The following is a 15792-nucleotide window of genomic DNA, read 5'->3' as shown; positions in this document are numbered from 1 at the left end:
TGATCACCGTGTCCCAGACAGAAGTCACTGGTAGAGGCAAGCCTGAGCTCCAGGCCCCCGGACTCCCAGCCCGGAGCTACGGGGAGAAAGAGAAGACGTTCTGGCAGTCGGAAGGACCCTCAGCTTGCCTTGGGGCCTCAAGGCTGACCTGAGACTCTGCCCTGACCCCTTGCCACTGCAAGAGAGCTACGCCAGGGCACAGCAGGTGGGGAGCCAGCTCTTGGTCCTGGCCCACTGAGCATCAATGAGTCGTGCAGCGCAAGGTGGGGCTGGGACGGGGGAGGGAATGCAGGGAATGCAGAGACCAGCTCGCCAGGCTTTGCTCCCGTTAGCGCTGGGCCACCTAGGCGTGCTGGGCAGGTGGCTGAGTCAAGCCTTCATGGGACCTGACCTTTCCCTGGCCTGCCCTGGGTGGGACCATGGCTCTGTCACTGAACTATGGCTACTGCCACCACCACTGACAGAGTTGTCAGTCCAGTAGGGAGCAAGCCTGAATCCTATAGCAATCCGGGCTGCAAGGCACCTGAGGCCAGGCCTGAGTCCCATTCCCAAAGCAACTCAGCCACCGAAGGCCCCCGCCGATGGGCAGGAGTGGACACAGGAAGTGGCTCAGCATGGGGAGTGGTGACCTCATATGCTCTCTCCCTCGGAGCCCCAGTAGACACAAGGCCTGCTGAGGCCATGTGAGATTGCTTAGGCCTGTGGGCTGCAGACAGGGTTCTGTTCAAAGGCCAGTGGGAAGATGTCTGGAGCCTCCATCAGACCCTGCAACTGGCAAGAGGGGAAACTTAATTTTTTAAATTAACGCAAACCCAGCTCTGCGCCCTAGAGGGCCTGGAAGCAGACACCTCAGTAGCAATAAGCACATCCGGTCCCCAGATATTGGTTCCTAAATACCACTCTCTAATTAAAAGCAACTGGGGCTTCTTAGAGAAATGACTGATTCCAGGGCCGAAGAAAGAAAAACAAGATGAATCTGGAGCATCTTGTAGTGTTAGAGAGAAAAGAAATGCTCAAAAAAGTAACAGATTGGGAGTCGGGGGTGGGGGGCTGGGGGGGAGGAGAATGTCAGACACAGGAGCCGACTTGAACAAAATCCTAAATGGCCGAACCTATACCAAACAACAAATAACAATAAGATTATAACCCAAAGCGGAAAATAGACATCCGTGAATCCATACCTATATAAAGAATGACTGAAGAAATAAATAAATGGGGAGACTAGGCAAACCTTTCTTACAGAAGAATTCCAAATAATTCACGTAGGCTTCCCCGCTCCAGGCTTATTTCCCTACCGCTTTGCGTGTGGACTGGACCTAGTGACCCCTTTCAAATAAAGGAAGTGTAGAAAGGGTTAATTTTTTTTTTTTTTACATTGGAGAAACCTGGCAAACATCACAGTGACCAAGTTGACATCATCAGTGAAAAAACAAACAAACAAACAAACAAATCCAGAGCAGCAGGACTGCGTTGTTTAAATTTAAGGTCAGGTATCGACAAACACTTGTACGGGACTCGCTGGGTGCCAGCCACCCACCGCTCTAAGTGCATTGCCTGTGTTTGTTTTCTTAATCCTTCCAATGCCCCGCTTCGAGGTGGGTGCCATTGTTACCATTTTATAGATTCGAACACCCAGAGGTTAAGTAATTTGCCAGAGCCACCTGACCTGTGCATGTCAGGGGCAGGAAGTCCAGCCCAGGAGGTCACAGAGCCCCTGAGAAAATGGTCTTCTACTTGCCTCTGTCAACTGCAAGACAGGGCCTGCTCCCCAGTCTATTGGGTGGACACCTCCCTGGATACGGTCTGAGAAGCACTGGTTCTGGGGAAACCGAGGCCACGTAACCCGCCCTATGTCCCCAAATGCCGCAGTGCCCCATGCCCTGGCACCCAGATTGGGGACGGGAGAGCAGAGGATGGAGGCAGGGTGGCCGCTTTGCTCCTCCCCGCAGAGGGTGTCTCTGCTCTGTACCAGGTGGGCGCTGGGGCCGCAGAGATGAGGGAGTCTCTTCTCTGCCCTCATGCAGTTCTCAGGCAAGTGGGGGTGGCAGTGACAATACAATAGGATGCAGCTAAGACAGGGAGGAGCCAGAGGGGCACACCTGACCCAACCTGGGAGGTTCAGGCGGGCTTCCTGGAGGAGGAAGAGCTATTCAAGCTGAAACCGGTGTTTAGTGGAAGTCCACCAGGTGAGCGGGAGAGAAGCGTCCCCAGTAGAACGGGTCCCTGCCCTCAAGACTCCAGACCTCTGTGGATGGTGCCTGAGTTTTCCCATTTGCCTAGGAGAAGCCCTGCTCCAGCTCCAATGCCATCCCAGCCCCTGAGCTGTCACGCCATGAGAGGCCCTATGATGCCAGCCCTGCTCTCATTCCCACCCCAAGCAGGACCTTCATTTCCAGCCTCTGCTGGGAAGCGAGCCTGCAGCCCGCAGCCTTTCCTGGGCCCTGAGCTGGGGGAGTGGGGATGGGGGGGCGCCTTGGAAGTCCTTTGATGCAACCAAGCCCCAAGGGAGGCTAAGGCTGCAATTACAAAAGTGCCTGGTCGGGAGACACCCTCTTTCTCCACTGCTCCCAGCCTGGGTGGCAAGTTAAAACAGTATCACCAGGCACCAGCCTTGGATTTCCTAATTAATTAGCAAATCCTAAAGAAATAGGCAAGCGCTCTGCCCCTCCTTCCCCCACCCCACTCGTAGCTGTGGCCCAGGCCAAGGACAGGGCCTGCCCCACAGCAGACGCCGCCACAGCACAGGCTGCATGAACGCACGCGGCCCGTGCTTGGGCTCTCAGGCGGGCGCTCTGTGCCTTCGCCCACGCTGTGCCTCATGCCTCCATTACATTCTCCCCGGAACAGTGTCTGGCACCCAGTAGGCCCTCATAAATATTCGCTCAACAAACAAATGAATGCGAGGGACAGTAGCCAGGCTTTTGGAACCCGAGGGCCCAGTGAATCTGTATGGAGCCTCGTTGCTCAGGATCCCAAGATGCGGATAGTCTGGGGGTACATGTTGCATGGACCCCTGGCCCTCGCTGATTGGCCGGGACCTCACAGGCAGTGAGGGAAAAGGGGGCCAGCGCTTCTGAACACCTACTATGTGCCAGCCAATGTGCCAAGCCCAACACCCACATTGTCTTATTGAAGGACCGTGATGACCCTGCAAGGCATGGATCTATCCCCATTTCACAGACGGGGACACTGAGGCTCGGTGTGATTATGGTATCAGACCGAGATCCCGTAGCTAGGCGGTGACCGAATGTGAGACAAAGCCTTCTTGTCCCACTGCCTGCTGCTGTGACATATGGGGGTCCTGAGGGTTCTTAGGAAGACCCTTGGGCTGGAAGCGGACAGGGGCTGTATTGGGTATCTCCAGTTGACTTTGCTGTGGGACCCTGGGCAAGGCCTCAGTGTCTCTGGGACTTGGTTTGTCCCCTTGTAACATGGAGGGCTCGAAGATGTCCATGCTGGCTTGTCTGAGAGGCTCCTACTCCCCTGCCACAGATTTGCCTGCTCCCCACCCCTGACGCCCTCTCCCCAGGCGGCCCCAGGCGGCAGGCCCCTCTCCAGCCCCTCAGGGGTCTGGCTTTCTAATTGAAACCTTGTCAGCCAGTCTCTGTCGGCGAACCAGACTGGGTTTCTGGGAAGCTGCGGCCGCAACCCGCTCTGCCAGGAGTGGGGGCCCCCCTCTCTCCCTCTGGGCCTGGACCCCATTTCAGCAGCCTCATCACATTCCCCAGCGGCCTCGGCAGCCTGGACAGATGCATGCAGTTTCCACATCGGCCTGGCAGAGCCAGGCAGCTCGTGACCAGGTCTCCTGCTGGGCGGAGGGGGTCCTTCTCCTGAGAGGCAGGCCTCAGGGGCCAGGCAGACCAACACAGTATCTGGGCGTTGATGGTTCTACCCCCAAAGCCCCAGGACACAGCTACCATGCCCACCGCCCCCAAACTCCACACCCCTCTCATTGCACCCTTACTCTGTCCAAACCCCTCAAACCTTCCCTGGCTTCTCCATCTGAGCGCACCCCATCCCGTACACACCCCTCTCTCATTTCTGCCTGTGGAAATTATACACACTCTTCCAAGCCCAACTCAAATTCTCCATCCTCCAAGAGATCTCCAGAACCGCCCCTGCTACCAGCTGGTACGGGAAAAAGCAGCCCCACCTCCCCTGCACCCCTATTCCAGCACATGATCCCAGAGGGGCTGGAATGATGCTCAGAGGTGCGTACGCCAGTCCGTGACCCGCTCCGCTGAGCAGCCCCCGTACCCTTCTCCCTACTAGTTCCTTCGAGAACTCTACGAACTGATCTATCATTATCCATCCACCCCATTGGTGGGGCAACTGTGTATGTACCCCATTTGCCAAGGACCCAGTTTAGGTCTCTTGTCCTGTATGATTAGTAGCAGTGCCCCTTTCACTCTCTGTCCCTATTTGGACCACATTTTATTTGGTCACCCTGCCAGGAGGCACAGAGGAGGGCTTGCCCGAAGCCAGCAAGTGGTAAAGGCAGAATTCGAACCCGGCACCTTGGCCCAGAAGCCTGCTCCGCGCTGACGGGTTTTGAAGTGAATGAGCCTAGGCACTCTCTAGGGCCTGCTGCGTGCCATCCGCCACCTGGAGCTCTTTTCCACACCTTTGGCACGACCCACTAGCTTCCTCTTACCTTGCAGCTCATGTGTCAAACAGCCTCTGAGAGAGGGTCCCCCATTACCCATCTTAAAGGCACCCCAACCCCTACCATGTTACCTGTGTGCACTTTAGACTTTTTGCAGACACAGGCCCACACAACGGGATAACTATCTGTCACTGACCCCCCACCTCCCACCTGGGGGAAGTCCCATGAGGGCAAGGAAGGACAAGCCTGTTTTGTGCCTCCTGTACCCCCAGACCTAACACCTGCGGGTGACCCCACATGTTTGATGATGGAATCAACGAATGGGGCTTGGTACCAGAGAGAAGGTGGGGACTGAGAGAACCCAGGGGGTGTCCTCACAGACTCCCCAGTCTGCCAGAGAGAGGCCCGTGGAAACATCGCGAACACTCCAAAGATAATGCTGTGGTTTGACAAGCGCGGGGATTGCAGGACCCAGAGCAAGAGCAACTTGCTCAGTCTGAGGCAGGTCAGGAGAGGCTTCCTGGAGGAGGTGGTGCCTGAGCTGACGTGAAGGCTGAGGCAGCAGAGGAAGAACGAAGGGCGTTGATCTTGGTCAGTGCGGCTGCAGTTTTGAGGGCAAGGCCTGGACAGCAGGGCAGGGCAGGGCCACAGGCATGGGCAGGGGTCTAAACCCAGAGGGCCTTGTCGCCCTGCTAGAGATTTTATTTTTATCCCAAGGGTGGGCACCGAGGAAGCAGCTCGATGGTTCTTAACTGGGAAGCGGGTGGGGAGGATGGGCAAGAAAATCTCAACTTCTATTTTTTAAATAAATTATGCTGTTCTCTTGTTAAAAAAAAAAAAATTATCTAAGTTGACATATTTAAAAAAAAAAAAAAGTAGATTTATTTGCCGGCCATTTGTGGGACCAGAGCCACGGCCTGCCTGGTCCTCCCCCGGCCCTCCCCGCCACCCCGATGCAGGTGTTCCTGCCCCGCCCCCTCTCCCCGCATCCCGGCCATCTGTCTAGGAAGGTCCATTGTGGTGGCCTCTGACATCACAGCAGGGGGCAGAGTGATGTCACGGGGCCCCTTTGTGGCCTTCTAGGGGGAAGTGCCCCCCCAGAGGCCTGCTCCCCAACCCTGCCCAATCCAATTAAGCACGGGCTGGGGACAAAGGAAGCTGCTTTGTGTTTTAACGCTGTCTGAAGTGAGTCACAGGCTGCAAAGGGAGGGGACAGCAAGAGGTTGCACATTCCAGAGCCCGCCACTTCCCCGGACGGGGCCTCCGGGTCAGGCTGGAAGCCCCGCTGCCACCGCCAGTCCAGTGCTGTCCCCATGTCCCCAGCCCTCCTCCCTGGGCTCCTGGCAAGTGGGACGACAGAGATAAAGGCGCTCCGGGCCCCACGCCTCCCACCCCATGTCACCCTCAGACGGAGGGCCAGAGCCTGTGAGGAGCAGCTGCAAGCAGAACCTGAATCCCCTGAATGAGGGAGGAAAGCCGGGGGTACCGGGGGCCCTGGGCTGGGAGAAGGAGCAGAGCCAGCTGGAGCCGACAAGGCAAAAGCCTCTGAAACGCCGACCTGGAGGATAAAGGCCTCAGGGCACAGATGGGGTGCTGAGGCTTATAGAGGGACGGGGCTTGTCACCAGGCAGCGTCAATGAGCACTTATTAAACACCTACTGAGAGCCACAATGGTCTACGCTGTGTGTCAGCTGATCCTTGAAACCCTGGAAGGTGGCAGTGGCATTAACCCCAGACTTGGCCACTCTGGCCGGGCCTTCAAAGACGGAGGCCTAGCTTGGGGATGGCTAGGCCGCCCCCTCCTCTCATGTGTCTCTGAGGGAGGAGGGGGCTCAAGCTCTGGGGTCAGAGGGCCTAGTTTGCAGTTCTTCTTCTGCTACTAACTTGCATGCCCTCCCCTCGCTGAGCCTCTGTTAATTGGTCCATAAAACAGGATTAACAGAACCCCCTCACAGGTGTCATGAGGGCTGGACAGAGAGAGCGTGAGTGCCCCAATGCTGCTCCAGGTCATTAGTCCACCCCTCAGCCCGCCCCGGCTGGGGGTGGGGGCAGGGGATTTCCTAATCCTGGCACTACCACCCCGACCTCCATCTGTCCTTGGGCTTCAGCCCTCGGCCAAGCCCCCTCCCAGGCTGGCATCTGCACCCTTTGAAGGATCTGTTGAGGCCCTAGGCTTCGAGGAGGGCACAGCTGACTGGGGACACCTAGGTTGAGGGAGGCAGTGGCTTTTGGAGAGGCCTCGGCACAGCCCACAGTCACCCAAGTTTCTCCTCCATTCTTGGCAGAGTTCCCAGGCGTGCAAGGAGGCCGGGGGTGGCTCAGTTTCAGGCAACAAAGTCCCCTTTCTCCCCAGCTTGAGGAATGCCCGGCACCCCCTCCCGCCCCCACCCCAATCCATATCTGTTACCCAGACCCCTGTGTTCACTGCAGGGGGCCCAGGCCGAACACTGGCTCTGCCTTGAGCCTACAAAACAGTCCTGACCCTTTATGGGGTGGGAGGGCACCCTTGCCCCTCAGAAACTCCCCGCCCACCACAAGCATGAGCAGGCACACACACACACGCCCACACACATGCACACACACACACACACAATCCCCAAACAGCCCAGCCTTGGGTCTCAGCTCTGAGCCCAGTCCGGTGCCTGGCGCCCAAGGCCATCTGGCTGCAGAGAGCGAGTGCCCCGCCTCACCTCGGCTGTTCCTGTGCGTTCGCGCTAGATGATGTTTTTAAAAACATCCTAACTTGGCAGAATGACAGAGTCACAGCACCACCCACACCTGCCCCGCTTTTTGAGGGAGGGTGGGGGCTCGTGCAGGGCACACACAGACTCTGGAGGGATCCCCTTCGGAGCCTAGCCAGGGGCCACGAGGACTGTGGCCTCCCTGGGGGTGGTCGCACCCTTTGTACAGATGAGAACACTGAGGCTTGGAGAGGCGGCTTGGAGAGGTGAGGCCCAAGGTCCCCCGGCAAGGAGCAGAGTGAGAATTTGAGCTCCAGCCCAGGGCCCCCATGGATGGGAGGAATGGTCAGAGAATGCGGGTCCCCAGGCCCCTCCCCAGCCACCTTGAGGCGGGTGCGCAGGCCTAGGCGGCTGCCCTGGTCTTGACCCCTGGGCTGGATCTGTCCCTTCTTCCACAGCCCTGGCCAGACTCCGCCCAGACACCTCAGGAATGTTGGGGGTGGGGCACTCAGGGAAGATGGGACCTGGGGTCTAGGGGTGAACCGAACAAAGAAGTCCCGTGCCTGGACTCTCCTTACACCCCTGGCTGGACCACAGCTGGCAGAGGGGGGCCCCCCAAGGGTGGTTTAGGTGCGCGTCCCTACGCGCTGTGTGACTCTTGGTGTGTGGCTGCCTGTCTCTGAGTTCCTGGGCCGCGGAGAGGAGTGAGGCAGAAGGGAATCTAAGGCGGGGGAGGGGGGGGTGGGCGGCAGGGGGGGGCCCTGCCGAAGGTCTGAGGCTGGGACTCCTGGCAGAAGAACAGCGAGAAGAGGGGGGCCAGCCCCGCGGTGGGCTCTTCGGCCTGCCTCCTCCCGCAGCCTCAGGAATCGCCTTAATTACAGCGTCAGCCTAGCTGCGCTTCCTGCCATAAACCCAGGAATCTAAATTAGAAGGCAGGAGGCCGGCTCCCCCTTCTCTTCGACCCCCCAAGTCTGCCGGGAAGTTCTTCTGGAGACAGGCCGCCAGTGGGGGGCTAACGACAGAGGTGCCCAGGGCTCAGACTGGGTGGGGGGAGGCGGGTGACTCTCCGCAGAATCTTCATGCTTGTCTGTCACTGCCAAGTGCCCACTGCACGCCAGGCACGGGACGGAATTAGCTCACTTGACTCTCCCAGCAGAACCGCCAGACTGATGTCAAGATCCCCTTTGACAGAGCAGGAAACTGAGGCATGAGCCCCAGGTCACCCAGGGTGTCGGTGGCTGAGCCAGCTGGACATAGGTCTCCGGCTCCCAGGGCTGGCAGCCTTTGCAGAAGGCTGGAGAGGGGCTGGGGTGGGGGGCATTGGCGATGTCCAGCCCATCATGAGGAACGGCGAAGGGGAACCCAGACCCGTGCGTCAGCCCCCTCAACCGCAGGAGGAGATGGGAGGGCTGTTGATGGGAAGGGGTTTGAGGGGCTGCTGTGCAGAGACCAGGGGCGATGTGGGCCAGGTGTGTTCTGAGCAGAGTCTGCCTTCTGCAAGCCTGGCCTGGGGCTCCCCCTCCCTGGGACCTAGCCAGGTAGACCAGGGATGGAGATAGGCCCCTTCGGATTCAGAGTGAATGAAACCCAGCCAGATGTGTGTGTGTGTGTGTGTGTGTGTGTGTGTGTGTGTGTGTGTGTCAGAGAGAGAGAGAGACCGTGAGTGTGAGTGTGCATGCGTGCGGTGGGGAAGTGAGGTCATCTGGGCAGAAGGGAGCTGAGCTTGTCCAAACCACTGGAGTCACTGGGGGAAAGAGAGGCAGACTTGTGGGGAGTGAGGGAGGAGGGGATCGCGGGAGGGAAAGAGACCAAGGCAGAGAGGAGAGAGAGCGAAGGACAGAGATGGGACAGAGGAACAGGGGTTTGGGGGAGGCAGGCAGACAGACAGGATGATGAAGGACGTTGGATCCGGGAGAGGAGAGGAAAGGCCCAGAAAGAAGCCGAGCTTGAGAAAGAGGGAGCCAGAGAACAGAGACAGGGCACCCTGGGTGGCGGGGAGGGGGCTTCAGCCCCAGGGGTTTCCCTCGTATGCCTGTTCTGCGCGGGCACTGAGGGACAAGTCTCATGTCTGTTTTTTGTCCTAGTCTGAGATCACCCATCCCTAAGGCAATTTTTTGAGGATCTGTGATGTGCGCATCCTAGGGGTGGGGTGGACCTGAAGGGGCCAAAGCTGGGAGGCAGAGCCCGGGAGGCGGTCCTGGGGTATGCCTGAGAGGACGGAGGAAACAGGGTGACCAGGTTGGGTGGCGGCTCGGAGGCTGCAGTTACGCAGGAAGCTGGTGCGGAGCTGAGTCGGGTCCACCGCCCGGCAGGCCTTGGGCAGAGACCAGGTCCACTTCTCACCAGCTCCTCTGCGACTCCCCTGGGTGGCTCGCTAGGCCCCACAGGCTCCGAAACCTGCCCGCCTCGCCTCCTACCATGTGTCTCCCTAACCCGGTGCTTCTCGGCCACAGCGACGTGGCAGTGTCTGCAGACAGTTTTGTCGGTCGCAGCTGGAGGGGTCTGCTACTGCTGTCTAGTGGGGAGAGGCCGAGGGTGCTGCTCGATACCCTCTAACGCAGGGGCCAGCCCCTCCAACGGAACTAGCACGTTCCCCAGCGCGTGCCAAGGTAGCTCCTGCCTCAGCGCCTTTGCACTTGCTCTGGCCCTGCCTGGAATGTGCTCTCTCCAAATCGCACAGCTCCTGCCTTCTCCTTCTTCCAGAATCTGCTCAAATGTCCGCTCCTTAGAGCAGGTTTCCTTGACACCCGCGATCCCTCCCTCTCTGTCGTAAACTTCTGATTATTTCCCCCCTGCCACTTATCCCCAAGTCATGATGATCTTGTTTATTTGTTCAAATCCCTATTACAGTTTGTCTACCCTCCACTTGGCTGCAGGCTCCAGAGGTGGGGAAACTGGAGCTCAGAGGTGTCACGTGACTCGTCCAAAATGACGCAGCTGGTCGACGGCTGAGCTGGGATCTGAACCCAGGCAGGCTGGCTTCAGGGTTCGTGACCTGGACGGAGCCACGGCGCAGCCTCTCTGCAAATGTGCGTTGAGAGGCTGTATGACACAGTCACCAGGACACGTATCTCAAAAACGCAGGCCGCTGTTGCTCTCCCTGAGGAAGCCTCCCCGTGCCCCACTTCAGATCTGGGGTGCTGCTGTCAATAGCGCTGACGCTTCTGGAAAGGAGGAGGCCAGAGGCGCCCCTTATCTCAGTTCCCAGTCAGCAAGGAGATAGGCTCTTGCTGGCAGGTCCCTATAGTGAGGAAACTCGGGAGCCCAGGCATGGGGCTCCTCACCATGGGGATCCCCCACTGCAGTCACTGCGCCGAGGCCACGACCGCTGCCCTGAGTCACTGTTGACTTTCCCAGGCACTCCTAGGCACGGGGGTGGAGGCGCACCCCTTCTTCCTACCTCCCTGGAAGGGGAGAGTGGGCTCAGCGTGGGGTGTCTGAGGGCTGTGCCGAGCTCGCACTGGGGCCACTGCCACCCCCAGCTGGCAGCCCCTAATGAAACACTACAACCGAGAGGGGAGGTCCCAGTAGGGACAGGAGGAAGTTCTCACTGGGAAGCTGTGGGTGCCCTTGCCCTTTAGGGATGGGAAGAGAAACTTGGAAGGCTGCCCAGAACTGTTTGCTGCCCAGATTCTGGGCTAGGAGGCCCCTCCCAGTCCACGACCCACTGACCGGGTCTCTTTCTGTATCCCTGGGCCCCCTCTGCCCGGCATCGGACCTCTGGACTAACCCAGGAGCTGCACGACCCTGTCCCAGTCTCCCCAGAACTTCTTTTTCTGGCCCTGTCTCCTCTCCCAGAATCTGTAGAGCCAATCCAGTGACAATCTGGACCTGGGATCTGTCAAGAAACTCCTTAATTTTCATTCATTCATCCTTTGACTCTTTCATAGCATGGTAGTTAGAGCATGGATGTTACTCCATGTGGCTGAGTGAGAGAAAGAAATCCAACTATGGGGGGCGAACACACAGTATAAGTATGTAAATGCCTTACTGTTAAAGTGGACAACTGGAACTTATTGGATTTCATTAACCAATGCCACCATAAATAATTAAGTAATTAATTAATTTAAAAATTTAAAAAATTAACCGCAATCCAACCAATCAGAAAAAATGTGTGTGTGTGTATACACACACACACACACACACACACATATGTATATGTTTTGCTTCACCACTTACTAGTTGTGTGATCTTGGGCAAGTCCCATCTCTGAGCCCCCAATTTTGCAACAGTAAAGATGGACGAGGTAAACAGGGGCTCTGAAGGTTTCGTTGCAATGAGACATGGAGTGTTGAGCATAGCACCCGGCTTGTGGTAAGTGTTCAGTCCGAGGGAGCCTTTTTTGTTTCCCCCATGAAAACATATCTGAGGCCGCTAAGGACACACAGATCGTCAACAGCAACCCCAGCCCAAATAAGACCTTGACTTTGAAGGCCTCCTGAGGGAAACCAGGCAGGAGCCTGGGGTTCCAGTCCTGGCTTTGCCATTGGATTGCTATGTCATCTGGGCAAGTTATTGCCCCTCTTTGGGTCTCAGGCTTCCTGTCTGAACAATGACCAGTTGGCTTGGATGACCTCAGGCAAGTGACCTCTCTCTGTCTCAGTTTTCATCTGTAGAATGGAATAATAATACTACCCACCTACAGGAACTACTAAGAGAAATAGATGAATTAATAGAGGTAAAACCCTTAGAATGAGTCTGATACTTACTTAGCACTCAACAGATATTAGCCATTGTTATCAGTGAACATTATGTCAGGACTTTTTTTTTCAAGTGAAATATGATTTATATATCATAAAATTAACCCTTTTAAAACATACACTTAAGTCGTTTTTAGTTCACTCACGAGATTGTGTGACCATCAATACTGTCTAATTTCAGATCATTTTCATCATTCCAAAATGAAACCCTGTATTTATTTGTCACTCCCCACTCCCCACTCCACCCTTCAACCACTAATCTACTCTGTCTCTATGGCTTTGCCTTTTCTGGACATGTCACGTGAATGGAATATGCAGTATTGTGTCTGGCTTCTTTCACTTAGCACAATGTTTTCAAGGTTCATTCATAATGCATCGGTACTTAATTCCTTTTCATGGCTGAAATACTATTCCATTGTATGGATGTACCATATTTATTGATGGACATTTGGGTTGTTTCCACTTTAGGGCTATTATGAATTATGCTCTTATGAACACTCGAATATAAGTTTTTGTTGAGCATATCTTTTTCCTTCCGTTGGGCGTCTTTCTCGGAGTGGAAATGCTGGATGATGTGGGAACTCCATGCTTGGCTTTTGGAAGAACTGAGGGGCTGTTTTCCAGAGTGGCTGCACCATCTTCTATTCCCACCAGCAAGGGATGAGGATGCCAATTCCCCCACACCCTGGCCGACACATGCTAATGTGCGTCTTTTCATGGTAGCCACCTTCGCGGGTGTGAAGTGATATCTCACTGTGGTTTTGATTTACATGGTCCTGACGACTAATGATATTGAGCATCTTTTCACATGCTTATTGTTCCATTCATATATTTTCTTTGCAGAAATGTATATTCAAATCCCTTGCCCATTTTTTAATTGGGTTATTTGTAATTTTATTATTGAGCTGTAAGAGTTCTTTATATATTCTGGATACTAGGCCCTTATCAGATATTTGAGTTAGAAATGTCTCTCCTTGGAGACATTTACAGTTCTCTTTGAGGCACAAAAGTTTTCAATTTTGATCAAATCCATTCAAATATTTTTTTTCCTTTGGTCGTGCTTAGATGTCCTATCAACGAATCCATTGCCTAATCCAAGGTCACAAAGACTTACACCAATTTTCTTCTACCAGTTTTATAATTTCATTTTATTTATTTGTTTTTAGGAATAATGATAAAGATTTATTCAAGGGTCTTGAGGGTTTGCAAAACCGAAAACACAGCCAGAGTGATCCGAAGAGAAGAGAAAAGCTGAGTTCTTATAGCGAAAAGCACAATCTTGAGAAGAATCAGTCCTGCCTTTGTAGCCTCTAGGTTTATCCAAGATGGCCATCCTCCAGACAATGGTGGTCTGAACAGTGGATGTTAGGCAGCCTGGATAATGCGTGTCAGGTGGTGGTCTGGGTACGTGAACATTCTTCCTTTAGTCCTTCAGGAGGTAATCAAAAAGTTATCTGTAGGTTTGATGTATATCCAGGCACTGACGCAGGGCTGGAAAGTTCAAAAGTTGACGTTCCCAAGCCAGCTAAAACAAGAATAGGGCAGTTTCCTCATACCTCCAACTGCTCGATTTTCGTAATTTAGCAGTTTGACGATAGTGACTCCATTTTCTCTTCGCTCTGTTCCTCAATCACGATCACATTAATAACCATAACAATCTTAATTTCTACCCTTCTCGAGCCTCATAACAACTCACTGAGATTGACACTGTTACTGACTTCATGTTACAGAAGAGGAGACTGAGGCTAAAAGTGATCAAGTACCTCATAGGACAAGGTCACACAGTGAAAAAGAAAGGAAGTTTCTTTCGAAGAAATATTAGAACAATTCCCTCTTTGGTTCCCTTGGAAACTATTTTATAGCGGTAAAACACTAATGATACGGAAATCAACGGCGAACAAATGTGCATCTGGAAAGAGGCACGTGCTCTGCGGTCTTATACACGGGACTGTGGAAAAAACAGAAGTCACGCCGGCACGTGCCCGATGTTAAATGTTAGGAGTGCCGGAACAGTGGCGATGCCGCAGCCTTCTCAACATGGAAGTTAGGTTTATTTTGCTTTGTCTCAGGCTGATGAGAAACGCGAGTTAGAAAGGATTTGCAAAGGGGGGTCAAATACGTGGTGACAAGAAAGAAATCTGACTCCGGGAGGTGAACACACAGTGTAGACGCGTACGCGCCTTGCTGTGAAAGTGTACAGCTGAAGCTCATTGGATTTCGTTAACCAACGTCGCCATCGAAATACAAAAATAAAAGTTTAAAATTGTAATAACTGACCCCCGCAAAACTGGCACAGATGATAGAGGCTCTGTTCCTCCCTCTGGCGACCAGATCAAAGCTGTAGAGGAAACAAGGAGCAGCAGCGAGGACAGATCGCCTGGGATCTGGACGAACGAGCCATACGAATAGGGAGAAATCTAAGAAATCACCCTGCAGTGGCAGAAGGTAGGACAGGGCAAGGACGTGGGGCTGTCCGGTCTCCAGTGGCGGAGTGAGACCGGGCGGCGTCCATGAGCAGATTTTCGCAGTGACGGACCTGCTCCCTCTGAGCACCCGTGCCGATTTGGCTGTGTGCATGGGGTACCAGGGACTTACAGGGAGACATTGCTGGAGTGAGGGCCGAGGCGAGACTCACTCGGTACAGAAGTGCCAGCGGTATCCATTGTTCCCTGTTGAGCCCTCCCCGGTCCCAGTGCGTGGACGCGGTGGTGCCACCATAGCCCTGACGTCATCAAACTGCATAACGGAGGTCGCTCTGCCCAGAGGATTCCCTGAAACCCCACCTCCCCCAACTCGCGGCCCCACCCAAGCCACATCCGCGTGTATTCTCAGTGAGTTAGGTGCTCCTCGCTGAGCAGTGCCCAGACTCACACTGGAGGCAGCTGGTCTGTTTCAGGTGTGGCCTTTTGAGGCAACTATAAGCACAGCGTCTCTGGATTGCTTGCTGAATCTTAACAGGTGGCCCCGGAGGGGTAGAGGCTTGGGCTAAATTTGGCCTGCAGCTGAACCCCTCTCAGGACTGTGCCACTGGACACTTACTTCACAAATCCACGCTGATAAGACTGGGAGACTTAGGAGCTTTGCTTAGTACATAGAAACAGACACAGAAAGGCAGCCAAAATGAGAAGACAAAGAAACAGAAACCATATGACAGAACAGAACAGAGATCCAGAAATAATGGAGTCAAGTACTCTAACAGAAGCAGAGTTCAAAACACTGGTTATAAAGATGCTCAATGAACTTAGGAGAAGTGTAGAGAACTTCAACAAAGAGATAAAAAAAATAAAAACCACAAAAGTGGAAATGGAAATTATAAAAGGGAACCAGTCTGAAACGAAGAACACGTTATCTGAGATGAGAAGTACATTAAACAAAGGAATAAACAAAGTGAATAAAGAAAAAGGTCAGATGCCCTGTCTAGAGGACGGGAAAGCCACGGACGCACAAACAGAATAGCAAGAGGTAAGGTGCCAAGACTATAAAAATAATTTAAGGAGCATATTGGACACTATTAAGGGGCCAAATAGCCGTTAGACTGGCATGTAACTGAAGAAAATCAAGATGTCCAACAGCTGTTTAAAGAAGTAATGATGAAAACTTCCCTCACCTGGTCAAGGAAAAGGACCTAAAACTCCAGGAAGCTCAAAGAATTTCAAAAATCAGGGATCCAAAGAGGCCCACACCAAGACACACTATAATTAAAATGCCAAAGGTTAAATACAAAGAAAGAATATTAAAAGCAGCAAGAGAAAAACAGATAATTACTTATAAGGGAACACCCATAAGACCAGCAGCTGATTTCTCA

The sequence above is a fragment of the Rousettus aegyptiacus genome, unplaced genomic scaffold (genome assembly GCF_014176215.1).
Source record: "Rousettus aegyptiacus isolate mRouAeg1 unplaced genomic scaffold, mRouAeg1.p scaffold_m13_p_1, whole genome shotgun sequence".
NCBI classification, from domain to species: Eukaryota; Metazoa; Chordata; class Mammalia; order Chiroptera; family Pteropodidae; genus Rousettus; species Rousettus aegyptiacus.
The sequence above is the reverse complement of the archived record's forward strand: the minus strand, read 5'-3'. Positions refer to the sequence as shown.